Source organism: Macaca nemestrina, chromosome 15 (assembly GCF_043159975.1).
Source record: "Macaca nemestrina isolate mMacNem1 chromosome 15, mMacNem.hap1, whole genome shotgun sequence".
In the NCBI taxonomy this organism is placed as follows: Eukaryota; Metazoa; Chordata; class Mammalia; order Primates; family Cercopithecidae; genus Macaca; species Macaca nemestrina.
The window spans coordinates 61,241,503-61,263,742 of record NC_092139.1 but is presented as its reverse complement, the minus strand read 5'-3'; the positions used below and the strand labels follow the sequence as shown (position 1 = coordinate 61,263,742).

The following is a 22,240-nucleotide window of genomic DNA, read 5'->3' as shown; positions in this document are numbered from 1 at the left end:
ACCCTGGACTAAGGCACTGGAGAACTCTTCCTCCACAGAGCCGCGGATTCTTGCAGGAGACAACCTCCACCAAGCCTGCCCTGGACTGTGGCCCAGTAGGGCCCACACCACGTCATGGACTCCTGTACTGGGGGAAGAGTAGTGATAAATGTCCAGGTTTACTAGTTGAAAAGTAGCAATCAATGTGTTACAATGAATGGATTTGATGTAAAATTACAAATGCTGAAAACATTATGTGTAATTGCCTAGCCAGAACAATTACACAAGACAAAGAAATAAAATAAATGCATATAGGGAAGGAAGAGGTAAGATTGTTTCTGTTTTCTGAAAATATAATCTTAAGATAGAGAACATCTTAAAGACTCCACCAAAATAAATGGTTAAAGCCAATCAAGAAATTCAATGAAGTTAATAGTTACAAAATCAATATACAAATACCATTATTGTTTCTATGCAATAATGACAAACTATTGCCTGAAAAATAAACTGATAAGGCAATTTCATTTATAATAGAATCAAAACAGATATATAAATATATAAAAGACAGGAGTAAATTTAATCAAGAACGTGAAAGATTTGCACACTGAAAACTATAGCACATTGATGACAAAATTAAAATAGCATAAATAAATGGAGAGACATCCTTTATTGATGAATTCAAAAATTAGCATTTTAAAAGTGTCAATGCTACCCAAACTAATCTACAGATTAAATGTAAGCGCTATGAAATTCCAATGTCATTCTTCACAGAAATAGAAAAATTACTCCTGAAATTTGTATGGAACCACAAAAGACCCCAACTGACCAAAGCAATCTTGAACAAAAAGAATAAAGCTGGAGGCATCAGACGACCCAATTACAAACTATATGACCAAGCTGTAGTAATTGAAACAGCATAGCAGTGGCATAAAAAGAGACACGTAGAACAGTGAAAAGGGATATAGAACCCATAAATAAATCCACATGTCTGTGGTCAATCGGTTTTTTGATAAAATAACTAAAAAATACACAAGGAAGAAAGAAAATTATTTTCAATAAATGGTATAGAAAAAACTGACTCTCCACATACAGAAGAATAAAATTTGACTTTTATTTTTCTCTTTATACAAGCATCAAATCAAAATTAAAAACTGAAATGTAAAACTACCACAAGGAGATAGAGAAGAAGTCTGTCTGACATTGGCCTGAGCTATGATTTTCTGTAGATTATTCCGAAAGCACAGACAACAAAAGCAAAAACATACAAATGAGATTGCGTAAAACTAAAAAGCTTTTCCACAGGAAAAAAGCAATAATAGAATGAAGAGATCCCACAAATGGGATGACGTTTTTAAACCATACATCAGATAAGGGGGCTCATATAATAATATATAAGTAACTCAACCTACTCAAAAATAAGAAAAAAATTATGCTTATTAAAAAAAATAAGCAAAGAACCTGAATAGACATTTCCTAAGGCATACAAAAATGCTAACAGGTACATGAAAAAATCACAAACATTCCTAATTATCAGAGAAATGCAAATCAAAGCCACACTGAGATATCACCTCACACATTTTACTAGGGCTATCATAAAAAGAGATGGAAGATAAGTGTTGATGAGGACGTAGAGAAAAAGAAACCCTGTACACTGCTGGTAGGAATGGAAATTAGTACAACCATCTTGGAAAACAGTATGAAGCTTCCTCAGGAAATTATAAACATATTTACCCTATGATCCATCAATCCCACTTCTGGATATATGTCCAAAGGAATTTCAATCAGGATGTCAAAAAGAGACATCTGCAATTTCATGTTCATTGCAGCATTATTCCTAATAGCCATGAATTAGAAACAACCTAAGTGCTTATCAACTGAAGAATGGATAAAAATATGTGGAAAAATTGGAACCCTTCTACACCACTGGTGAGATTTCAAAATGTAAAACAGTCTGGCAGTTCTTCAAAATGTTACACATAGACTCAGCACATGACGCAGCAATTCCACTCCTGTGTATTTACCAAAAAGAAAACAAAACAAATGCTACACACAGTAGTACACAAATGTTTATAGCAACAAAAAGTAGAAAACAACAGAAATGTTCATCAACTGAGGAGTGGATAAATCAAATGAATCCATAAAATAGAATCTTATTTAGCAATAAAAGGGAAAAAAGTGTTAATGCATGCTCCAGAATGGATGAACATTAAAAATATGTGAAGTGCAAGAATTGAGTAAAAAATGACTATGTGTTATGATGATTCCATTTATGTGAAATGTCCAGAATAGGCAAATTCATATTCAGGAAGTAGACGAGTGGTCGCCTAGACTAGGAGGGCTTTAGGAAAGGCTGGAGAAATTGGGGAAAGTTTGCTAATGGGCGCAAGTCTCTTTAAGGCACATTAAAATGTTCTAAAATTATACTACGATGATTATTTCTCCACCCAGTTAATATACTAAAAGAATTTGAAGTTTGTACTTTAAATGAGTGAATTACACAAAGTATGAATAATATCTCAATAAAGCTGTGGGAAGTTAAAAGTGTATGTAGGATGCATACAAAAATCCTACTTATCTTTATACATGAATGAAATTCTGTCATTTGTAAAAACATGGATGAATTTAGAGGATATTATACTAAGTAAAATAAGCCAATCGCAGAAAGACAAATATCTCATAATATCACTTATATGTGAAATCCACAAATGTGCACTCACAGATGTTAGGAGTGGAATGGTGGTTTATCAGAGGCTGAGCGGGGCTTGTCGGGGGGAAGTTGGGAGTAGAATGGTGGTTTGTCAGAGGCTGAGCAGGGCTTTGGAGGGGGAAGTTGGGAGTAGAATGGTGGTTTATCAGAGGCTGAGCGGGGTCGGGGGGAAGTTGGGAGTAGAATGGTGGTTTATCAGAGGCTAAGCAGGGCCGGGGTGCAGGTAAGTCGGGAGTAGAATGGTGGTTTATCAGAGGCTAAGCAGGGCCGGGGTGCAGGTAAGTTGGGAGTAGAATGGTGCTTTATCAGAGGCTGAGCAGGGCGGGGGTGAAGTTAGGATTAGAATGGCGGTTTATCACAGGCTGATCAGGGCGGAGTGGGGGGTGGGAAAAGGGGAACTATTCAATGGGACAATGCTTCAGCAAGGAGAGATACATTCTGGTGATATGGTGCACAGCAAAGTGACAGCAGTTACTCATAATGAAGTGCGTATCTTAAAACTGCTAAAATACTACAACTCAAATGTTTCACCATAATGTAATAAATATGTGAGGTGGAGGATATGTTATTTAACGTAATTTGTCCATTTCACAATATTTACATGTATTGTACCACATTGTATCCATATATATTTATTTATCAATAAAAACAAAATTTTCAAAAGAGAGCAAAACAGTTGTGCCAGATCTTCATCTAAAGACATTTCTGAGAAAAATGTATCTGTTTTCTTTCAGAATAAATTTACAGTTAATAGATATTATGTTACCTAAAGTAAAGCGGATAATTTTGGCCATCAGCTTATACTGTGGGATAATCTCTTTTTGCTGACCTTGTAAAAGCTGCCGCGGATTAACAACAAGTAGGAAAGATTTTTATCATGATCAGGTAAAGGTTCTGCATGCTTCTATTTTGAATAATATTGTCCCCCTATTATCGCAAAGTGTGAATGCCTTTTGTTTCAGAGGTCTAGCCCTAAATGGTTTAGTCAATTACATCTTGCATTCTAAAACAAGTCCTAGTGCATTTGTGATGGTACTATATATAATTGTGTTTTTAATTTAACTATCATATACATCTACTTTTCTGTTAAAAGTCTATATTTTACAGAGGCCCTCCATACATATAAGTGCTTTTATGATAGTCTATCCACTAAATTTCAAACATAAGATAAGGAACAGTTTTGCTTTTATTTTTTATTATTGTTATTATATTTTAAGGCTAGTCAAGTGAAGCAGTGGGAGTGGAGAAGGAACTGCTTTAATTTTTATATGTTGGTGTTACAGGCTGTATGTGACAGGCTATATATTTGTCGGCTGAAATTTAGAAACAAAGTGAAATATTTATTTCGTATTTCATTAGATATAGGGATGATGATTACTTCAAGGGATTGTCACTAGACTGAAAGTATCACATCATCAATCACTTGGAAACAATATTTTGTCTATGTGTTCTGTTACGTTGACAAAAACTTTTATTGTGGCAATATACCTCACAACTGAAATATGTGAAAAATATACAGAAAAAAAGACAATATTTGTTATTAAGGGATATTTAGGCCTGAGCTGCAAGATGCAAATATTTAAAACATACACTTTTTAAAAATTAGCTTTAAAATGTAAATTGAAGCAAGGCATTTAGAAAAAGACATAATATCTACTATAAAAGTCCTAGGTTAGAAAAGTTAAAATACTAAATGAGAAAATAATGCTTCTTGGGTAGTTTAAAATCAAATATGAGGCAAAAAATTACTCAGAACTTTTTGTAAGATTAAGAACATGTATACAGTTTCTTTGATATAAAATGAAATAAATGTCTGAAATAACTTTAATAGAATAGGCAAACAAGGGCAAAGGAGAGGTGTATGCAGAATAAAGTGAACATATTATTCTAACAATGAGAGGGACAGAATTGAATGATTGCTTTTGGAGACAAGGGATTTTAATGTCTGAGTCAATGACAAAACTTTTGTTTGCAAGTTAAAAAATGTACCTTAAACCTGGTGAAGGAATAAAGGGTGGTGGAGGGGATGATTCTTTGTACACTAAACTGGTTTTAATGACTATTGAATTAATCATAAGTTCAAATGATTTTATGGAGGCCGTTTCTTTTTTATTTGATACTTCTGGACTGCTTTTCTCTTTGTATTTACTCCATTTTTACCTGCTTGAACAAATTTTCCCCAGAAAGTTTAGGAAACACTGTAACCACATGCTCCAGCATGATGTGATCCCTGAAAGCATTTGCAGCTGGGGGAGGAGGCAAAGGGGCTTCTCTTTCAACAAATGCATATTTCAGTGAAAACTCAGAAGTTTAAACATGGTCCTCCTTGGGTCATGTGGCTACCCCAGGACCAGTCATGGCACCAGACATAGGAGATAGTCTCAAAAGCCAGGCTGGAGTCAGGGTTCTCTGGTGGAGTTTCCACTTTAGAAATGGGTTTTGTCAGGCTTTGTGTTTTCGTGTTACAGACATGATAGCCATATATCTATCTATTCCACTTCCAGTGGAGATGAAAACCTAACGCATATGCCCATTCAATGGATTTTACATGAATCTTCATAGCAGCTTTACTTGCAACAGCCAAAACCTGAAAACAATCCACATGTCCATGGACAGGTGAATTTGTGACTGAAAAATTTACTATGGTATATGTATATAATGAAATAATACTCCCTAGTAAGAACAGAACAATTGATAGATGTAGCAACATGAATAAATCTCCAAAATAGTGATGCTGAGTGATGAAAAAGTATACCCACCCTATGATTTCAAGTATTTGGAAATAAAAACTCACAGGGACTGCAGGTGGATCAGTGGTTGCCTGTGGATGGGATGGGGATAGGCAAGAGAAAGTGAGTAGAAAAAACACAAGAAAACTTTGGTGGTAAAGGTAATGGATATGCTTTTTATTTGAATATGTTGTTGGTTTTATAGAGCTACAAATACCAAGAATAATCAAAATGTACAATTGAAGTATGTGCAGTTTATTGCATGTAAATAAACCTTTTAAAAATTAACTGATACAAATTGACTTACATGACCAGAAATCTGTTGAAAACTCTCATGTTTTCTTCCCTATTTTTATTCTTGTGTGCTCTTACAGACCGTGTGAACACATTTCTCATCTTACTGTTCTTTTATGTCTACATTTCTCCAGGTCAATATAACTATCACCATAATTTCTTGCTTTCTCTTTAGTTCATTAGTAATTATGAGTAATGTATTGAAATGTTAAAGATATGTTCATGCATTCAGAATCCTCTGCTCTCTGATCCACATAATAGTGAATTAAGCTGTCAACAATTACACAGAATATTGCTCCTTTGTTTGTTTGTTTTTTGATGAAGTCTGTCTTGGTTACCCAGGCTGGAATGCAATGGCACATTCTGGGCTCACTGCAACCTCCACCTCCCGTCAAGCAATTTTCCTGCCTCAGCCTCCTGAGCAGCTGGGATTACAGGCATCTACCATCATCCTCAACTAATTTTTGTGTTTTTATTAGAGACAGTGTTTCACCACATTGGCCAGGCTGGTCTTGAACCCGTGACCTCAGATGATCTGCCCACCTTGGCCTCCCAGACAGCTGGGATTATAGGCATAAGCCACCATGCCCAGCCAGAATATTGCTACATTTTCAAATAGCTACAATTAACCCTGATCTGGACACCTTGAGTTGATCATAGCTTTGTAAAAGAGGATAGCATTGTAAAACTATAAAAGTAGACTAATAATAAATAACAGAATGCTTTCAGTATAAGAAATAACACTATCCTAAGCAATAATAAATAAATAAATAAATAAATAAATAAAGCTGGAGGAATTCTATTATCTGACTTCATATTATACTACAGAATTATAGTAACCAAAAGAATATGGTACTGGCATAAAAACAGACCCATAGATCAATGGAACAGAATAGAGAACCCAGTAGCAAATCTACATAGCTACAGTGGACTCATTTTTGACAAAGGTGCCAAGAACATACACTGGTGGTAAATGGTGTTGATAAAACTGGATATCCATATGCAAAGGAATGAAAACAGACTAGTATCTCTCATAATATATGAAAGTAAAATCAAAGTTGATTAAAACTCCAACAATAAAACTAGTACAAAAAAAGTTTGAGGAAAATCTCCAGAACATTGGTCTGGGCAAAAATATTTTGAGCAATACCCACAAGCACAGGCAGCCAAAACACAAATGGACAAATGGATCACACTAAGTTAAAAAGCTTCTGCCCAGAAAATGATACAATCAACAAAATTAAGAGACAATCCACAGAATGGGAGAAAATATTTACAAACTACTCTTCCGACAAGGGATTAATAATCAGAATATATAAAAAGCTTGAACAACTCTTTAAGAAACAATCTAATAACCTGGTTTAAAAAAGGGCGTAAAAGATTTGAATAGATATTTCTCAAAAAGAGACCTACAAATGGCAAACAGGTATAAGAAACGGTGCTCAGTATCACTGATCATCAGAGAAATGCAAATTAAAACTACAATGAGATACCATCCCACCACAGTTTAAATGACTTGTATGCAAGCCAGGGAAAGTCTACTTTGATTGACTTATGGTCCTAGTCACCTGGCAGTTCCTTCAGATGTGGCTTCCCAGGTTTGTGTATCCAGGTGACAATGTGCCTGTGTGTCCTTGTGTCCACGTGGCAGTGTCTGTGTGGTGGTGTCTGACAGTGTGGAGGTGTGTCCATGTCACAGTGTGGCGGTGTGTCTGTGTATGTGGCAGTGTTGATGTGGCAGTGTGTCTGTGTGTTCGTGTGAGAGTGATGGTGTGTCCCTGTGACAGTGTGGTGATGTGTCTGTGTGTCTGTGTGTCCCTGTGGTAGTGTGGTCGTGTGTCCTTATGGTGATGTCTCCGTGTGTCTGTGTCCGTGTGACAGTCTGGTGCTGTGCCTGTGTGGTGACTTCTCCGTATGTCTGTCTGTCCGTCCATGTGACAGTGTGGCAGTGTGTCCGTGTCGTAATGTCTCCGTGTGTCTGTACATGTGACAGTGTGGTGGTGTGTCTGTGTGTCCGTATGGTGATATCTCCATGTGTCTGTGTGTCTGTCCATGTGGCCATGTGGTGGTGTGCCCGTGTGGTGGTGTCTTTGTGTGGCGGTGTGTCAGTGTGACAGTGTGGCGGTGTTCCTTCTCCAGCGTGCAGAGCTGGCACCCTGCCCTCTCAGCCCAGGACGCCCCAGAAGGCCCCAGCTTGGCGGGCAGGAGGTGGCTCCTGTGGAGGGAGGTGCAGGGAGCCCGGAGAGCCGAGTTTGTGGGGTCCCCTGCATTGGGTGGGAGTGAGGAGAAAGGCACCCAGGCGGCCAGGAGAAGCCTGGGCCTGTCCTAAGGAGGTGACCCGCTCTGGGCCTGCATTTCCTGGGCCGAGTACTCCAGCTCAGTCATCTTGTCCTGAGTCCTTTGTGGGCCTTGGAGATTGCTGAGTTTTGAAGAAGGGAAGGTCATCTTTGTTGCGGAAAGCCTGATGTGTTTCTCTATTGCTGTCACTTTTCACGCTCACTGCTGGTGAAACATCAAACATGGGACAACTTCTGCCAAGAAAACTCCTGGAAGTAAATGTGGGGACTGGCAGTATCCAACCAGAGGAGTCACACGGGGATTTCTGTTTGTTTGGAGATCTGAGTTTTTCCCTGTGGGTGGCGGAAGCGGAGCAGCTCTGCCGCGGGAAGGAAGGTGGGTTCTGTACTACAGGAAGGTCCTGGCCTGGGGCGGAGGCGCCAGAGGGGATGGGCGGTCAGGGGCTGTGCAGGCCACCGGGCAGAGTGCATTCCCCCGGCTGCTCGCCCAGGAGGAGGACAGGTCCCCGCCTGGGGGGATCAGAGGCAGCCAGGCTGCGGTCCGCGAACCAGGCGTGATGGCTGGCAGAGCGGTAGGCCATGGCGGAGGGGGACTCCCGGGCACCTGCTGTGCATCCTCATGACCAGGACACACGCCGGCCTCTGGAGGCCAGGCAGAGCAAGCAAGGGGCGCCAGGCAAGGTTTGGGGTTCCCGCGGCGGGAGGTGGGTCCCTGGATCCTGGTGTCCTGCTGCTGTCCGGAACATGGGCCGCCTTCCCTCAGGTGCACCGCTCCAGGGTCGCCTATCTGCGACCTCAGCACAGCTCCTGGCTGGTGGGAGGATGCGGCGGAGGCCTCAGGGCCCAGCTGGGTCTGCAGTTTCTGCCACTGGCGGTGGCGCAGGGGCGAGCTCAAGCTGTGCCCAGGCAGGAAAGTCTCCGACCTTGCCAGCTTCCGCGCCAGCTTTGGTGACTCTCTCCAGCTCAGCTTCAACACCGTTCAACAGTTCTGTGTTCTCTATTATCACAAGAATTCTTTCTGTATTTGCTATCCTTTATCAAATAAGAATTTAAAGATGCATGTGGAGTGAGATCACAGTTGAAACATTAAAAATATATAATTTCAAGTGTTGTTTAATTTTAAAACAAGTAAAATTATGACTCTAGTGCTAATATAAGATAAACACGTATCAACAATGTTATTCAACTCAGTAAGCAATGAAGTTTCCAGTAAAGGTTCAAATCATTGCAAGGAACATTAATGTAGCTTTACAGCCAATGTTAAGGTGAGATCGTTGGTTAGTTACAATACTAGATAGTATCCAACATAGTCAGAATCTGTCATCTTTGTGAGTTATCTCTTCCATGGCACAGAAATTATGCGTTTCTCTACTGTACAAAATATTTATCTTTTCTACTACTTCTGCACATAAAAATATTGCTAGTCACAAAAGACCAGGATTGCACTGAAAAAAAAAAAATCTGAGTACTATCTCTCACCTGTCTTCATATTTCTTTTCTTCCTTTATGAAATATCTTTGAACTGCATTTTCTATCTGAAGGTCTCTGGAGAGAGAGAGTAAAATGAATAGAAGCATAGCAAGTGAATATTTTGATAACATTTACAGCTTTATTCATGTCGAATGAACATAAAATACACTACCAATATTTAAAGCATAATGAGATGAATTTGATGTATACATGTGCCCATTAAACAATCACCATGAAGGGGTCAGTGAGCATATCCAATACTCTCAAAGTTTCTCAGTTCCCCTTGGTAATGCACACTCATACCTCTCAGGTGTGAAGTACTGAGCTACACACACACACACACACATGCACGCACACACACACACACTGGGATATCTAATTGTTTCAGAAGCATTTGTTGAAAATGTTATGTCTATGAATGCTCTAAGAACTTTATTAAAACTAGCTGAAAGCTGATACACATGTGTATATCTATATTTGTACCACATTGTCTTAAGTACTGTAACTTGATAAGTCTTGAAACCAGGTGCTGTTAATTCTCCAACAGCACCTGGTTTCAAAGTAATTGTTTCCTTTCAAAGTAATTTGCCTTTATAGGTCCTCTACCCATCGACATACATTTCAGAATTTTAGTTTCTCAATTTCTAAAATAAGGAATACAGCTGTGATTTGATTGGAATTCTTATAGATCAATGTGGGAAGAATAAACATTTTAACAGTATTGAGATTTATGACTCATACATTCCATTGATTGAGATCTCTTATTTATTTTAACAATATTTTGTAGTTTCGTAGTTTTCAAACGTTTCTTTTTTTTGCAGGTTTATCCCTAAGTACTACACGCTCTGATATTTGCAATAATATCAAAATTATGGTAATATTAATGTAAATGTTTCATTTTTTCCTCCAGTAATTGTCAGGTAGCTTTAAATCATAATTTAATTGTATGATACAACGGGGTTTTGAGAAACGTATACACATTGTATATATACATTTTTTTCAGTTTGGCAGATTGACTCCACTATCATATCATAATTTAAAATTGCACTAATTACCACCAGCCTGCTCTCAAGGACAATACATCAAAATATGTATCATGTTTCAGTTTATTTAGCATCATGAAACTCTCATATTGCACTGACTTTTGGAAACCTGGAATAAAACAATAATGTAAATGTCAGCTCACAGGCAACATATGGGTACATGTGACAATTTTCTAAATATCGACCTTTCACTATTTAATTCTCTGTTTATATTGTCGATTTTTTCCCTCCTCTTGAAACTCTCTTACACTGCTTATTAAATTTTGGTTCAGTTCTCTCCCTACTTTTTCCAATAATCTACTTTCTAATATTTTACTGATGCTGTGCTCCTTTTCATTTGGACACTTCAAAAAAGCTGCATAATTTCTCCATTGTATTAAAATGCAAATCCATATCCAAAATAAAGGAGTGCAGGGACCAAACAGATGTTTGTGCAGTGTGTCCATGAGCAATATTATCCACAATAATCAAAGGGAAGGAGCAGCCCATGTGAATATTGATGGATGAGTAGTTAAAAAAATGTGGTATATACGGCAACGTCATAATATTCGGCCTTAAAATATATTCTGAACATGCTATGAAATAGATGAAACTTGAAGATATGCCAAGTGAAATAAGCCAGTTCGAGAAATTCAAACATTCTATATCATGCCATTTCTGTGAGATACTTTGTGAAATTTGTAGAGACAGAAAGTAGAATGGTGATTGCTACGGGGAGGGGTAGGGAGAGGAATAGGAAGTTGGTGTTCAATGAGTACAGAGTTTTAGTTGGAGAAGACAAGTTTTGGAGGTCTATGGTGGTGACTGTTGCACAACAGTGCAAATATACTTAATGCCACAAAACCGTGCACTTAAAGTGATTAAAAACGTAAATCTTTTGTTCTGTATATCTTTCCAGAATTATAAACCTGTAATCACAGTATAGAAATAGAACATGTTATATAGCTTTAGGTGATGATATTTTACACATTTGCACATATAAAATGCTAAATAAATTAAACATGGAATGAAGATTTGTCCTTAAATATAATTTACAAGAAGACTTTGATATTTGTTTTTCACAAGTGAAGCATTCTTATAAACTGTCATGACCTTTTGGGGGAACCTCTGGAAAAAATGGAGAAACTCTGAAGCTACATTCTCCCTAACCTCTCTTTACAGGGAGCTCCTGCAGCTCCTACATAAATGAGTGGCTGAGATTCTTGATTGCATAGCAGAACTTCTCATCCAAACCCTTTCCCTTTTTAGTGTCTGTGTATCAGTATAAAAGTTCTGTAAACTGTAGTTCCTTATTTTAATCCCAAAGCACAGTAACAATATATTTCATCCTAGCATTGGCAGTTTCTGTGAGTGTTTTGTTTAATTCTTAAAACTCTATCTTTGGAATTCCAAAGAGCCTAAAAAGTAAAATATTTTAAAAAGGGGAAAGAGACAAAGAGAAAGAAACTAAAATCAATAGCCCATTCTGTCACTGTTATTAAACACCAGAATACCTTTCTGTTAATCTAATTAAAATTAGTGACATCATTTAGCATTTATGTCTTGAACAAAAGTTTGGAATCCTGAAAAAGAAATTTAATTTGCTAATAAATATATTTGAGTGGAATTGAAATCCTTATATATTACTTCAAATAAGAACACAAGATGAATTATGATATAGAAAATTCTATCTCTCATTGTCCAAAATCTAATAGTTAAATTGAACTTATCGAATAACATTATTTGCCAGGCATGTGGCTTACATCTAGAATCCCAATACTTTAGGAGGCAAAGGCAGGTGGATTGTTTGAGCTGAGGAGTTGCAGACCAGGTTTGGCAGTACAGTGAAACCCAATCTTGAAAAAAAAAAATAAAGCCAGGTGTGGTGGCTTGCCTGTAGTCCCAGATACTCAGGAGGATGAGGTGGGAGGATCACGTGAGCCTGGGGAAGCTGGGACTGCAGTGCACCATGACTGTGTCACTGCACTCCAGCTTGGGCAACAGACTGAGACCCTATCTCAAAGAAAGAAAGAGAAAGAGAACAAAAGAACAAGAGAAAGAAAGCAAGAAAGCAGGAAGGAAGGAGGGAAGGAAAGAAGGAAGGAAGGAAGGAAGGAAGGAAGGAAGGAGAAAGAAAGGAAGGAAGGAAGGAAAAATAATGTTTTTGGTGCCAATAATCTTTGTGAAATTATACATGGAATTTTGCTTTAATAAAATAGATTTAACTAAGTTGTGACATGATTTAAGTGTACTGACCCTAGCAATCAGAGACCTCCGAATCTGCACAATGACTTGACAGTTACATTTGACAAGAATTGATTCTCCTGTCATACATACAGCATAGTCACAATTTCAGAACTCCAACTTTCCCTGTGCTATTTGTGCACATTGCTTAACATCTCTAAGACTCGATATTTTTACTCTTAAAATACTGCTAATAATAGTACCTAGTTTTTATAACGTGTATCAAAAGCATTATACTTTAAGGCAAATAGTAATTTCTCAGTAAATATTTGCTAATGTGTGTTTTAGTACAAACAGGAAAATTGGATTGTGATATTTATGACACTGTTGATTCTCCTTCTAGAAACATTTAATTGTTTCTAAAACTTGTTTTCAAGTAGAGCAGTATTTTGTGTTCAAATTGAAAATACTATGTGTTCATACATTTTTTTTTAAGTATTCCTTGAATATTTTCATAAAAAAAGTTCCTAAATGAGCTTGAGCAAGGAAGACAGGAGAGATCAGTAAAATAAGGCTTTGTGGCATAGGAGACACTTGGTGGAGAGCTTTCAGCTCAAATAAGATTTGGAAAAAAAAAAAAGAGAGAATTTTTATAACAAACGTAAAGGCAGGATTTATCCTGATGAGCTTGTGAAGAAAATACAGAGTATAACGAAATCCAAAAGAGACTAATCAGTCAAAGTAGTTTTGAAGGAAATATCTCGAAGAGAGAGAACCTAAAATGAAGATCAGGTATGTCATTATTTTAATAATCTACCCATGAGATAGAAAGCACTGGGTTTTTTAATTGATCACAAAGGGAAAATAGTTTCAAGAACCATTCTTTGTTCAGCTTAAAGCAGATTTTACATTTTGAAACAATGACATATTGTGCTAAGTAGATAATATCCACATTCGTGTGTATATGAACAATTCTGTTCTCAATAAAAACACTTTATTCACACAGTGATGATTATCTGCATTTGATTTAGTGCTGAAAGGCCAAAGGGGGACTAATAAAATTTTAGAAATGCAAGCGGCTTAACTGGAAAATCATGATCATATTCAACTCATCATGACTGAAATAAGAAAACAAAGCAAAAAATAAATAAGAAAACAATTGACTACATGAACATTTGCTTCTCTCCTAAGAATCAAAACGCTTAATTTGCTGTGGCTTAAAAGCATCTAGGTCCACAAGCCATGCAAAAGTCTACTGTTTCTGGGAGATAAGAAGAAGCAAAACACATCAGCTTTCAGAGAAGGTTAAGAAACCTCTCACACCCTACTCCACCCCACCTGAGACCAGGCAAAGGATCACTGCTTCTGGGTCACGGATGGAGGAAAAATACTTCTCCATCAGGAGAGGAACAAGGATTGTTTTGGGGCCCAGGATTTTGCACTAATGCAGAGTCGTGCTACTGTGGTAAAGGGTTGGAAAATCTCCATCCAGTGACCACAGACAAAGGTGCATTGTTCCTATGGAAGGAGAAAGAAAAGAGTTAGCCCTTATGGTGGGTTTGAAAACTTTCAATGATATAAATCAAAGGTTTTCTACCACTGAGGTGGGAGGAGGCAAGATATTATTTCTTCCTCAAAAACCAACACAGATAAGGGACAGTTTGACTCCCACTGGAATAAGAGTCGCGAAGTGCTAAAAATATCCCTTCTCTGAGACTCTGATGATGAAACTGGCTCCAAAATAACATGAATCATCCCTCTGCTCCCAACCTCAATTTTCTGCATAGTCACACACACACAAGAAATGATGTTCTACAGTTAGAGAGGAACAAGAAAGTGGAGAGAGACCCTCTCTGTGACATAGGTGGTAAGGACTACCGGAAGGTAACTGTGGAACAGGAGCATTGGCATATGCCCTCCAGAGCCTAAGGCCCCACACAAGGCACATGGTATGGCAGCCTACTGCTGGAGAAATTGAAGTTACATGGTTCACTGAATGTTTCAGACACCACAGCAAAAACCAGCCTTTGTTCCTGCCCACACTAATAGCATGACACAAACCAAAATGAAACAGAAACATAAAACAATCTTGACATAAGTAATTATCTCATGAGCTACTGTTTTTGTACATCTGATGATTTGCATTTTTTAGAAACTGGGAGACACATAAAAGCAAGTTAGAAATTTGAGTTATGAGTTATAATATTTTCAAAAGATAAAAAGTCGACAGAATCAAATTCAGAGATAATTCAGATGTTGGAACTAAATGCAAGTAATTTAAAATAATAATGATCAAAATGTTAAAGGATCTAGTTAAAAAAAAAGACATGCATGGAAAAATGAGGAATTTCAGCAGAGATGGGAACAGTAAAAGGCAAAAGCTAGAAATAAGTGAAAGCTTGAGAACAGAGATGAAGAATTACATCAGCAAGCTGATTAGCAGACTGGTCATCAGAGTTAAGAAAGAAGCAGCTAATTTTATATTAGGCCAACACAAATTATTTGAATGGCAGCACAAAGGGAAGAAAGAGGAAAACAAAATAAACCAATGAACCAAGCAAATAAAATACTCCGGTGAGTCCAAGAATTCTCTGCCAATACGAAATTAACTAAAATACAATTAATTGGAATTCCAGAAGGAGATTAAAAACAGAGTGTGAGAGAAGAAAAATTGGAAAAAGATGACTGAGGACCCCAAGCAACCTCAAAAAGCTCCAAGAAAGATTAATAAAAAATTTAAAGAATGCTAGAATAATCACACTAGTCTAACTGATGAAAACCAACGATTAGCATAAATCTTGAATTCAGTCACAGAAAAATAGGAACATTGTGTACAGAGATAAACAAAAACAAACATTACAGTGAACTGCTTGTCAGCAACTCTACAAGTCACAAACCAATGATACAAAATTTTTAAATAACTAAAAAAAAATCAGTCCCCAATCTTATATCCATTAACTATATAACTAAAATAACAATTAAATGAAGACATTTTCAGATTAACACTGGAAGAGTCCCTTGCTAACAGGTCTGCACTAAAATAAACGTCAAAACGATTTCTTGAGGCAAAAGGAATATGGAAGCAGATGAATGTTGAAACTACTCAAAGAAATAAAGAGTGCCAGGGAAGATATAAAGATATGTAGCCCAATTATTTTACATTGCTCTAAAGATCATGGATTGTCTAAATTTTTTTTAAAAAAAGAGTAACTTCACATCATGGAATTCATAATATTTGAGACTATAGTGCATGACATAAATAGTGTAAAGGAGGGAGGAAACAGAAATATACAATTTAAGGTTTTTATGCCATAGTTGATGTAATATAAACTGTAGGTTACTGTAATAAGCTAGAATAGGTATTGAACTCTCTAGAGAAACAATGAACATTTTTTTTTTTTTGAGACGGAGTCTCGCTGTGTTGCCCAGGCTGGAGTACAGTGGCCGGATCTCAGCTCACCGCAAGCCCCACCTCCCGGGTTTACGCCATTCTCCTGCCTCAGCCTCCCGAGTAGCTGGGACTACAGGCGCCCGCCACCTCGCCCGGCTAGTTTTTTGTATTTTTTAGTAGAGACGGGGTTTCACCGTGTTAGCCAGGATGGTCTCGATCTCCTGACCTCGTGATCCGCCCGTCTCGGCCTCCCAAAGTCCTGTGATTACAGGCTTGAGCCACCGCGCCCGGCAACAATGAACATTTTTAAAAGATTATATGTGCATTAATGTTTTCATAGAACTTCTAGCTTTTATTATTTGTTTTTATTTTATTTATTTATTTATTTATTTATTTATTTATTTATTTATTTATTTTTGAGACGCAGTCTCGACCTGGAGTGCAATGGCGTGATCTCAGCTCACTACAACCTCCGCCTCCCGGATTCCAATGATTCTCCTGCCTCAGCCCCCCGAGTAGCTGGGATTACAGGTGCATAGTGTGTGGATATTTTCTTCCATTCTGTAGGCTGTCTGTTCAATCCCATGATAGTTTCTCATGCTGTGCAGAAGAAGCTATTTAGTTTAAATAAATCCCACTTGTCAGTTTTCATTTTTCTGGCAATTGCTTTTGAGTACTTACCCACAAATTCATTGCGAAGTGCAATGTCCAGAAGAATATTTCCTAGTTTTTCTTCCAGGATTTTTGTAGTCAGAGGATGTAATCTTATGCCAATGGGTCTTATTAATCAAATGACTCCACAGTGAGAATCATTACTCTGAAAAATCAATTTTGTTATAATGATGGAAATTTAAATACTTGAAAGTAAAAACAGATGCCACTTTATTGCTAGAATTCTACAAGGCAAATTGCTATTAGAGAGGCAGAGGAAATATATATATATCTCCAAAATATAATTTGCAGTGAAATAAATAGAAGCACATTATAAATAAACTTACCTGATTTTACAAACTAACCTGTAAAGGGATTTCTACTCATTTTTCTATTGCCTGCATTGAGCTTTCTTCTAGATCCAATTTATAATTTTGTACATCACCAATTTGTCTTCACCAGTGTGTTCTTTCCATAAGCATCTTAAGATTTAATATTTCTTCTTCCAACATATTTTTATCCTCCTGAAATTTTTTACATTCCTGTTGTACTTTTTTCATAGATAGTAACTCCCATTGAATAACTTGATTTTATTTAGTCAAATAGACATATTTTGAAGATACAGCTCCCAGCTGTGTTGTAATATCATCAAACTACATTAATAAAATAATACAGCTTGATAATGAAGGAAGCTTAGAATAATCTCATACAAAACCAGTAACAAAATTTGAAATATATTTACTTGCAATAAAATGTTATCTATAACATACATTCTTTAAATGTTAACCCTTAAATTACTCAGAAATTCAAGAACAAAGTAAAAGCCACCATGAGTCACAATCATATACTCTTTACTATCATCTTTGCCACAGAACTTCTGCACTTGATCTTTCTTTTATTTTTCTGATAATTTGTGTTTGTTCCTCCTTAAATGGCTCCAAGTTAACTCTTATTAGAAAGTTTTGAACCCCCTTCTCTCATCATCATGCCCCAAAATTTGTCAAAAAAAAGTTTCTGAGATATTATATTGAGTTATTGAGGCCAAAGTCAATAAATGGATCTTAGAATAAGACTTTGAAAATAATGTACTACTCTATGCTAGGCATGGTGGCTCATGCCTGTAATTCCAGCACTTTAGGAGGCTGTGGCAGAAAGATCACATTAGGCTGGGAATTTGAGACCAGCCAGAGCAACATAATGATACCATACTCTCAACAACAACAAAACCACATTTAAAAAACTAGCCAGGCATGGTGCCTTATGCTTGCAGCTCCAACTAATTGGGAGACCAAGGCAAAAGGATGGATTGGACTCAGAGTTCATGGCGGTGGTGAATTATGACAAAATTACTTCACTTCTGCCTGGATGAGAGACAAAGACCATATCTCAAAAAAAAACACAAAATAATCATATAAATAAGGATTCTAATGCCATAAGCCTTTTCCTAGGCTGTAAATGTTTTATGCTCATTTGAATTGCATTTTAAAACATAAAGTCCTCCTCAAGATGGCTTGTGGAGGTAACCAAGAAGCCCGCAGTGCCATACAAGCCCTGAGGCATGGACTGGAGCCCTAAAGCAAGTACACACCCTGCCACTGAGCCTGCTGCTCATTTCCTCTGTCTGGCTCCATTTGCAGCACAATTGTTGCACTGAGGCTTGTGCATACCTGGCAAGGCCAAGCTGGATCAAAGAGCAATGAGCCAAATCTGCAAGGGTGTGCCAGGAGCCGGTGGACCAGCACACCAATCTCACTCACTGCCGTTCAGGATACATCATTTCTTCTATCCTAGAGGTAGGGCTTCAGTGCCATCTGCTTTCCTCAGGCCTCTGCTCCAGCAGCCATCAGGTGGCAGGCACTCAGGCTGTGGGAACCTGACCATCCCTGCTTCCTTCAGTGTGTGAGGTTGGTGACTGGTCCAACTGCTACACGCACACCCTTGCCAAGGTGGCAGGCTGTTCTTTGAACCAGCTTGGCCTTGCCTGTCATACACAGGCCCCAGCTACCCACGTACCGCTCTGAGTGAGTTGTCCTGCCTGAGGCCAAATTCTAAGTCTGGAAAGGGCCACAGAAAGCCTAGACCCCTGGATTGCAATCCTGGCTGCTTTCTTCACTTGAATAGAAAGTTCTCCTTCAGATGGCCTGTGGTCTGCTTCTTGACAACAAAGAAGCCCGCAGTGCCATCTGAGCCCTGGGGAATTGACTGGAGCCCTAAAGGCAGCGCACACCCTGCTCCTGAGCCTCCTGCTCCTTTCCTCTATATGGCCCCATTTGTAATACAATTGTTGCACTGAGGTATGTGCATGCCAGGCAAGACCGAGCTGGCTCAAAGAGCAACCAGCCAACTCTGCAAGGGTGTGCCAGGAGCCCATGGACCAGCCACCAACCTCACTCGCTGCTGGTCAAGGTACATAATTTCTTCTACCCTAGTGGCAAGGCCTCAGTGTCATCTGCTTTTCCTCGGGCCTCTGCTCCATCAGCCATCAGGTGGCAGCCACTCAGTCTGTTGGAATCTGGCCATCCCTGCTTCCTTCAGTAGGTGAGGTTGCTGGCTGGTCCACCGGTTCCAGGTGCACCATTGCAGTGGTGGCTGGTTGTTCTTTGAGCCAGCTTGGCCTCACCTGGCATGCAGAGGCCCCAGCTACTGAAATGCTCCTCTGAGTGAGCTTGTCCTGCCTTGGGCCAAATTCTAAGTCTGGTCAAGGCCACTGAAGGCCGAGTCCCCTGGGTGGTAATCCTGGCTGCTTTCTGTTTTGGAACATGAAGTCCTTCTCAAGAAGGCCTGTGGTCTGCCTCTTTAAAACCAGAAGCCCGCAGTGCCATACGAGCCCTGAGGCATGGACTGGAGCCCCAAAGGCACTGCACACCCTGCTCCTAAGCCTGCTGCTCATTTCCTCTATATGGCTCCATTTGTAGCACAGTTATTGCACTGAGGCTTGTGCATGCGGGGCAAGGCCAAGCTGACTCTAAGAGAAACCAGTCACTTCTCCAAGGGTGTGCCAGGAGCTGGTGAACCAGCCACCAACCCCACTGACTGCCGGTCGGGTACATCAGTTCCTCTACCCTAGAGGTAGGGCCCCAGTGTCTTCCGATTTTCCTCAGGCCTCAGCTCCATCAGCCATCAGGTGGCAGACAGTCCAGCTGTTGGAACCTGGCCATCCTTACTTCCTTGAGTGGGTGAGGTAGGTGGCTACTGCAACTGATCCAGGTGCACCCTTGCAGAAGTGACTGGTTGCTCTTTGAGCCAGCTTGGTTTTCCCTGGAATGCACAGACCCCAGGCACCAACATGCTGCTCTGAGTGAGCTGGTCCTGCCTGGGGCCAAATTCTAAGTCTTGCCAGGGCCACAGAAGACCTAGGCCCCTGGGTGGAAATCCTGGCTGCTTTCTGCACTTGAACATAAAGTCTTCCTCAAGATGGCCTGTCATCTGAGCCTTGGCAGGAAAGAAGCCCAGAATGCCATCTGAGCCCTGAGGAATTGAGTGGAGCCCTAAAGGCAGGGCACACCGTGCTCCTGAGCCTGCTGCTCATTTCCTCTATATGGCTCCATTTATAAGACAATTGTCACAATGAGGCTTGTGCATGCAGGACAAGGTCAAGCTGGCTCACGGAGCAACCAACCACCTCTGCAAGGGTGTGCCAGGAGCCCATGGACCAGCCACCAATCTCACTGCCAGTCAGGGTGCATCATTTCTTCTACCCCAGGGGTAAGGCCTCAGTGCCATCTGCTTTTCCTCAGGTCTCTGCTCCATCAGCCATCAGGTGGCAGTCACTCAGGCTGTTGGAATCCGGCCATCCCTGCTTCCTTGAGTGGGTGAGGTTGATGGCTGCTCCACCTGTTCCGGGTGCACCCTTGCAGAGATGGCTGGTGGCCCTTTGAGCCAGCTTGGCCTTGCCTGGCATGCACAGACTGCAGGTACCAAAGTGCTGCTCTGAGAGAGCTTGTCCTGCCTGGGGCCAAATTCTAAGTCTGGCCAGGGCCACAGAAGGCCGAGTTCCTTGGGTGGAAATCCTGGCTGCTTTCTGCACTTGAACATAAAGTCCTCCTCAAGACGTCATGTGGTCTCCCTATTTGCAACCAAGAAGCCCGCAGTGCCATCTGAGCCCTGAGGAATTGACTGGAGCCCTAAAAGCAGTGCACACCCTGCTCCTGAGCCTGCTACTCCTCTCCACTATACGGCTCCATTTGTAAGACAATTGTTGCACTGAGGCTTGTGCATGCCACACAAGGCCAAGCTGGCTCAAAGAGCAACCAGCCACCTCTGCAAGTGTGTGCCAGGAGCCAGTGGACCAGCCACAAACCTCACTCACTGCCGCTCATGGTACATCAGTTCTACCATAGAGGTAGGGCCCCAGTGCCATCTGCTTTTCCTCAGGCTTCTGCTCCATCAGCCATCAGGTGGCAGCCACTCAGGCTGTTGGAAACTGGCCATCCCTGCTTCCTTGAGTGGGTGAGGTTGGCAGCTGCTCCACCTGCTCCAGGTGAGCTTGTCCTGCCTGAGGCCAAACTCTAAGTCTGGTCAGGGCCACAGAAGACCTAGGCCCCTGGGTGGAAATTCTTTCTGATTTCTGCACTTGAATATAATAAAGTCCTCCTCAAGATGGCCTGTGGTCTGCCTCTTGGCAAAGAAGAAGCCCGCAGTGCCATCTGAGCACTGAGGCATTGACTGGAGCCCTAAAGGCAGCTCATACCCTGCTCCTGAGCCTGCTGCTCTTTTCCTCAATATGGCTCCATTTGTAAGACAATTGTTGCACTGAGGCTTGTGCATGCCAGGCAAGGCCAAGCTGGCTCAAAGAGCAACCAGCCACCTCTGCAAGGGTGTGCCAGGAGCAGGTGGACCAGCCACCAACCTCACCCACTGCTGCTCGTGTACCTCATTTCTTCTACCCTAGAGGTAAGGCCTCAGTGCCATCTGCTTTTCCTCAGGCCTTTACTCCGACAGCCATCAAGTGGCAGCCAGTCTGGCTTTTGGGACCTGGCCATCCCTACTTCCTTGAGTGGGTGGGGTTGGCGGCTGGTGCAACTGCTCCTGGCACACCCTTGCAGAGGTGGCTGGTTGCTCTTTGAGCCAGGATGGCCTTGCCTTTCATGCACATGCCCCAGCTGCTCCGAGTGATCTTGTGCTGCCTGGGGCCAACTTTTAAATCTGCCCAGGGCCACAGAAGGCAGAGACCTCAGGCCTCTACTCCATCAGCACCTGCTCCAGGCGCACCCTTGCAGAGTTGGCTGGTTGCTTTTTGAGCCAGCTTGGCCTTGCCTGGCATGCACAGACCACAGACACCGATGTGCTGCTCTGAGTCAGCTTGTCTTGCCTGGGGTCAAATTCTAAGTCTGGCCAGGGCCACGGAATGCCTAGTCCCCTGGATTGCAATCCTGGCTGCTTTCTGCACTTGAACATAAAGTCCTCCTGAAGATGCCCTGTGGTCTGACTCTTGGCAACGAAGAAGCCCGCAGTGCCATCTGAGCCCTGAGGAATTGACTGGAGTCTTAAATACAGCGCACACCCTGCTCCAGAGC

At 40.5% G+C, this 22,240-nt stretch overlaps 1 long non-coding RNA gene across 2 annotated transcripts; it reads right to left on the bottom strand.

Moving 5' to 3' along the window:
- Nucleotides 1-8,503: 8,503 nt before the first annotated feature.
- Nucleotides 8,504-19,443, bottom strand: LOC139358547 (uncharacterized). 2 transcript variants are annotated; one of them, XR_011613694.1, is made up of 4 exons: nucleotides 19,111-19,443; nucleotides 16,755-16,890; nucleotides 9,486-9,551; nucleotides 8,504-9,038 (listed from the first exon to the last, which is right to left on the bottom strand). It is a non-coding gene; the product is annotated as an uncharacterized lncRNA (long non-coding RNA). The 2 variants fall into 2 exon arrangements; XR_011613693.1 differs by lacking the exon at nucleotides 19,111-19,443 and having other exon boundaries at nucleotides 16,755-18,262.
- Nucleotides 19,444-22,240: the final 2,797 nt, after the last annotated feature.